Here is a 6,701-nt window from a genome sequence, read left to right as displayed (position 1 = left end):
ACATGCGAGCTTCTCCAAGGGTGCTGAGATAAATATTCACAAGGTTTGGAGAAACAGACCAAGGGACCGTCCAATCTGTTTTGCTTTTTCGATTCTGTCTTCCTTTTTTCAAATGCAAAAGCAGAAGTTTCTCTTCTCTGTGACATTTGTAGAGCGTCTGCATGTTCTCAGATTGCAAAGATCAATTCAATGTTACACGTAATTGGAGTAAAGTATGCTTCAGTACTTCTGCAAAAAAAAAGAAAAATCTCTTTATATGAAGAATGAAGCACATACAACTGCTAGAATCGAATATAGTAATTTTTCGCCATTTAAACATGTGCTGGTATGGTAAAACGGTACATAATTTTATTGTAAAATTGAATATTCCAATGACAGATTGGCTCATGGAAGTGATACACTATGGACTTTAAAGAAAATCTGGCATAACCTAAACAGAGCTGGAAAAGAGGACAATTAAAACAATACTAAAACTGTTATGTAACAGTCTTGACTTGTGATTTTATTGCTGCATTCCATATGAGCTCAATCGTAAATTGTCAGGATTTCCCAGATTAGAGTTTGAGTTGTATTTTCTAATTGGAAAGTTGGGAGAGCTTCATCAGCCCTAAGTTCAGAATCCATAATGGCTTACACAGTTTATTATCAATTATTGTTCTGTCCAACTTCTACTGTATCTGTGGACAGGTTTCCAGGTGTTAAGATATGCAAAGTTCTGCTGTGGAATCTGTGCTAAGCTAAAAGTTAAAATTCAAGGCAGTTGGATTTCAGTACCTCCTCTCTTTAGTGTCCATTCTATTGAAAACAAATTAGACTACATTAGCTGACTACTAAACTGAAACTGAACATGCCTCAGAAGGGAAATCAGGGCTTATTATTTTACTTTTGAAATGTGACAAAACCAAATAAAGGGAAGTGACCAGGGATCAATGAAACCAAAGGGTTGTTCTTAAAAGCTTAAATTTATAAAAGCAGGTAAAAAGTGCTTTTAAGCAGGTTTTAATCGGGCTTATTCATGTCTAGAAGCAATAGAAAGACTTATATCAGATCTGGTTAGGCTTATAATATTGCATATGACCACTTTTACCCCAACCAAAGGCACATATTTATTATTTACTGTATGCATCCAAGGACAACCTAAAATACTCAATATATACATTCTTTGGCACCACTTAAGATGTTTTGTGGCATATAAACCCCAAGTGTTTCTCTAAATTGTTGGTAAGTGTTAAACTGTGGTTCCACTTTTGAGACATGTTATATTTGTATATGTGCTCTGCAGATGCACCCATCTCTCAGCTTAGTCTCACTTCCTTCCAACACGACAAACAACACAAACAACTCCGCCAGCTTCTTCAGAAGGGAACATACTTAGCGTCTGAAATGCCAGTGACATTGATGCACAGATCATGCCCCGCCAACTCAGTTGCTACTAGCCAAGCATTAATATCTTGCGCTTAATTCCGCCGCATGTCAAAATGCTGACTAGCCAGTGAGAGATGAGCTTGGTACGAATTCAAGATTATTTTCCGTTGCCATACACCCTCGCCAAGCCAAAAAAAAAAAAGAAAAACTAGTTATAATTACTCATCTTGTTCTCACTTAATGAGATTCGTGCTTCAGATGCTCGACAGATCATTTGCTATTTTCCAAATAATTTGAATAATCATTATCAAATGTAATGATGTGACAGAAAACTTTGCTTTGTGCAGACTTTTTAATGAACTAAATTAATCTATCACTTAGAGGCAAGCCGATTAGAAATGATCATCATGTCTCTTCTCCTATCCCCTGCTAGAGAGTTTTCTTCACACCATCCGACTGATGTGCGTGTTAGGTGTGGAGTACTAAAGTTTGTTACTTCTGTCGTTACTCTGGAGTTTCATCTTTTCCAGGATTGGGTCCAAATGAGTCCTGGCTGTCGTACTGGAGATACACTTTGTTCTTTGCAAGTACGACAGTTGAACAGTTGTCAGATCCAGGAAATGTTTTTGAGCTTGTTCTGGAGTCCAGAAATTATAGTCAACACATTGGACATCCTTTTCTTTTGATTTTGTTTTTTTGGCTTTCACTTTTTAGTATCAAGTAACCCAACAAGCTGCCAATTACACTTCTACTGAACCATATTTCATGTGACTAGAGCTGCTAACTAGAGGATCTAGGATAGAGGATACTCGATGACAAAAAAATACCCCCCAGATAGTGTTTGAGATTGATATATGAGTTCAGATGTGGTGTGATTAGACACAAGAGGGCATATAATTGCCTCTGACATTGCCTTATACAATAATACAGTTTTCAGAGCACCTCTTGGTTAGTGTTTGCTGACTGTATACATGGCCCTATGATGTTCTTAAAGACATTTTACCCAGTTGGCCAGTTGACTTTGAGAGGGGGCATGACATCTAGGCTATTAAACAGCCACTTTCATCTTCAATTAAGGTATAAAAAAAACAGCCAAATACCCAATCCACTTATTAGGACTCCCACTATCACTAGTGATGCCCCAACACTAGAAGTGTGAAGACTAGCACATGCCTCCTCCGATACATGTGAAGTTGCCAGCGAACTCGGAAGAAAGTGCAACAACTCGGTTCTGATACATCGGCTCACAGATGCCTTATGCTGATCGACATCACCCTTTGGAGTGATGTGGGGAGAGAGCGCCATCTACCCTCCCAGAGAGAGCAAGACCAATTGTGCTCTCTCAGGGCTCCAGTAGCTGATGGCAAGATAAATGAACAGGATTTGAACCGGCCGGACCCCTCAGAGCCCCAAACCTGGACTTCTAAAGACTGGAACCATATTTTCTTTAGCTATAAATCCTCCAAATCATGTTTAGATTAAGACCTTTAACGAATTCAAGTATGGATGCTTTGTAGTGAGCGCTTCAATCCAGCCTTGGCTCTAGACAGACCACCTGCCCCAACTGCTGGTGTGGTGATCTAGGGAGCTATTGCAGATGATAAGATGGACATGTGGAGGACATCCTTCGGCCACACTTGTTGCCACTCATTTAATCATGCTTCCAACTCATGATCTTTTTCAGCAGTAGAGTGCTCACCAACACACAGCACACAAGAATTTTCCAGGTTTATCGCCAATCAGGCATTTATGAGGCCAGCTGGAGCGCCAGCTTTAGCAACCTACAAGTGTGCAGCCTTTTTCTAACCAACCCACTTTAGATCAGACAGGCATTTTTTTAATTTATTTGCTGATTAGTTGGATCAGGTGTGTGGTTTCCTTGCTCTTCTCTACTTGCAGGACATGGAACTCCACTATTGGGTTTGGGGAACCATTGGCAAGGATTTCAAATAAATGCTAGTTGCTCATTAATAGGCTTTAGTGGGAAGTCTCACTGGTTCAACAGCATGCCGGAGGGCAAATCTGTGGCCCTGACACACAGGGATATGCCAAAACGCCTGTTCAAACATGCCTACAAGTCCAGTATCTGTCAGTTTGTTTCTTCCAATACGGCGGGCGCTTTGGGATTTATGAAAGCACTACGTTTATAAAGACACTGCGGGAGCCACTGCGTGCCTGTAAATTAGACCGTTACGGGCATCTGTTTCACATTAGGGATTTTATTGCAGCCTTTCTGTTCACCATGAGCCCACACTGCGAGGAATGATAACAGAGGCAGCTCAGTTGTGCGGCACAGTATGGCCATACCGCAAATCTCTGAAGTAAAGTAACTTCCTTTGTGGTAAAGTGAATGCTGGTGCCTGCTGAGAGGTTATAATGTATAAATAGCAGTCGATGGGAGAACACTAATCATTAGCCTGTTATTTGCTAATTAGATTTGCGTCAAGGTATATCAAACAAGACCACTACAGTATATCTACATCTGAGTGTGTAATTAGCTCAGTGGAAGCCAAGTCATATAAGGAAGGAAGGGAGGTAGGAAGCTTGTACATAGATCTTTGGATGATTTCTTAATTAGAAGACCTTATGCACCAGGTTATAGGCTGTGGCTCATGTTTGAAATACTTTATAACTATATACATTGCATGGGCTTTAAATATTTTATGTATTTATGTAATTATGAAAAATATGACTTTTAATGGTTTTACACATTAGTATCTTTTCTACTTTGGTATTGTCCCCAATTCAGATATCCTCTGCCAAAAACCATGATCAGTTCATGAAGAATCATATCCTTATAGTAACTTCAGAAGGCACAGAATGTATCATTTAATTTCATGTCTTTCCTTTTTCTGCATTATTTAACAAATTATTTTGTAAATGAAAAGTTAACTTCAGTAATAAAGAGCCGTTGAATTCTGTTAGCATTTTTGTTTATTTCTTAAAACCTTATGTTTTAAACAAAAAATGAAGGTTGAAAGGGATCACATGTCTGAAAGTGAGTAATTTAATAATTATCATATAATTTCACGCCAATATTTTGTACAAAACATGACATTCTTCTTATTTGTGTCTATTTATGTCTAAGCGAATTTTATTCTAGCTTTTTAGTAGTGTCCATAAACTCCTGATCTAGGGTCTCTTTCTCTGAAACAAAGACAAACTAACTTTTTTTTTACTGTTCAGAACAATAGGTGCATCACTTTATAATAGAAAGAAAAACAATTTTTTTTTTCAGTCAATGTGACTGTGTATGCCTTTCTATGGTACTTTGTAGCTCACAGGATGAGCTCCCATCATGCTCTGTGGTTGCCTTTTTATCCTAGTTTTGGTTATTGGGGGGGGGGGATGTGGTTGTGTTTGTTTGTGTTATTTTTTTTTTAGTTTAGTTGTGGTAGTTACACTGCTGGAGTGTTGGGTTCTGGTTTTGGGTTTGCGGGTGGAAAAGGTCCCTGGTTCTGTTCGTCTATACAAAGCGTTTACCTAGATTGTATATTGTTTTTTTTGTGTTTTGTCCATTCTCCATTTTTATAATCTTTTACTACGGTTTTGCATTGCCCTTCTATACTGCCTAGATTGTTTTTGACCTGAAATGTCTCATTTTTTAGACATTCTCTAACCATTGGTATTTTTTAGTTTTATTTTTTTACAATGTTTTTGCATTGCCTGTATTGAGTAAAGTCATTTTATTGCATCCTTTCTTGTCTAATCCCTGCCTGGTCCCAAAAGTCTGGTCCAATATATATTTTAAGTGTTACATTCTGCTTTTAACTAAGAGTCTTTTTAGGTTATATATTAAAGTTAGACATGCAAAAACAGCAGACATTCTGACCTAGAGCAGAGAGACACACATATTTCTCTATGAATAAGGTCTACACTGGTAGGATACCATTTTTTATATATTATATATACCCCTGCACTTCACTCACTTAGTGCCGAGTATTAGATCTGGTTCTGTCATTCTGTACAGAGCAATTATCTTGTTGTGCATTGTTTATTCTGTGTTTTATCCATTCTCAATTATTGTATTACTTTCACTTTTTTGCCTTGCCCTTCTATACTGCCTACCTTGTTTTTGACCAGGATTGTCTCACCATTTTTCCTATATTCTCTGTCTTTCGTGTTTGTTTTTTATTTTATTTTCATCTTGCCTTTATTTAATAAAGCCCTTTTACTGTATCCTCGCTTGTCTAATCGCTGCCTGGACCTGCCAGTGTGGTCCAATAAATATTTCAAATATTATATTCAGCTTTTAACTAAGAGTCTTTGTAGGTTATGTAAGTTAGACATGCAAAAACAGCAGAATTCTTTGACCTAGAGCAGAGATATTCACATATTTCTCTTTGAACTGATTATAACTGGACAGGTTAGGCAGCGCATAGCAGTCTTATCCCGCCTAGACATTTTTTTTTTTTTTGCTCGAATTCAATTAAAGGCCACATGCTGTTCTCAGACGTCACTTGATTTGAACGGAAGCAATCACAGTTCCCAACAGACCAGCAAGCACGCTGGGTTCGTACATGACTCGCACAGCATAAACGGAGGAGGTGGTCGTGTGTAATTGAAACGACAGTTTACTGAATGATCCCCAGGTCTCGAGGAATGTGGTGAGGAAAAGAGGAGGCAAGTTTATCAGAATTAGAAGCAGACGAAAGCTTTAGAAAAAACACGAACACACACATATACACACATATATATATATACGTACACACAAAGCTTGTGAGTAAACTCATAACATATATGTGTGTATGTGAGCAAAGCTTCCATTGCAATATGTCTCACAGAGCTGGGCTCCTGAAAGACCTGCCCGTTTATCAACATCCTCATCAGTGGTGTCTCTTACTGGCGAGAATTAATTTAGCTGATAATGGCGGTCTCTCCTGAGGCTTCCCTCCATTTATGCGCGAAAGGTGGAATGCAGATACTGGCACCCTCCTGTTCTTCATTTTCTCTGTCTCGCTTTCTTCTGCGGTGAACACACTGAATGTGTCATGAGCAGCTGCTTTAACTGGAATGTGAAGTAGCAAACATCGCAAACCGGAATGTGAAGTAGCCAATATTATACAAATGCTAGGAATGTAAGTAACGTCTAAGCAACTAAAGCCCTGCATTCCAGCATAAGACATTACACCATCTGCGAAACATGGTGGTGGTAGTATCGTGATTTGGGCCTGTTTTGGGTCAAAACACCTTGCCATCATTGATGGAATAATGATTTCTGAATTATACCAAAGCGGTACTGGGATTTTAACTGGTACCGTGTCCTTTGGTCAGAGGAGACCAAGATAGAGCTTTTTGGTAACAAACACCCTACAATAAGTGGGTCTGGCGTAACA

The sequence above is a fragment of the Astyanax mexicanus genome, chromosome 17, assembly GCF_023375975.1.
Source record: "Astyanax mexicanus isolate ESR-SI-001 chromosome 17, AstMex3_surface, whole genome shotgun sequence".
Lineage (NCBI taxonomy): Eukaryota > Metazoa > Chordata > Actinopteri > Characiformes > Acestrorhamphidae > Astyanax > Astyanax mexicanus.
Note: the sequence above shows the minus strand (reverse complement) of the source record.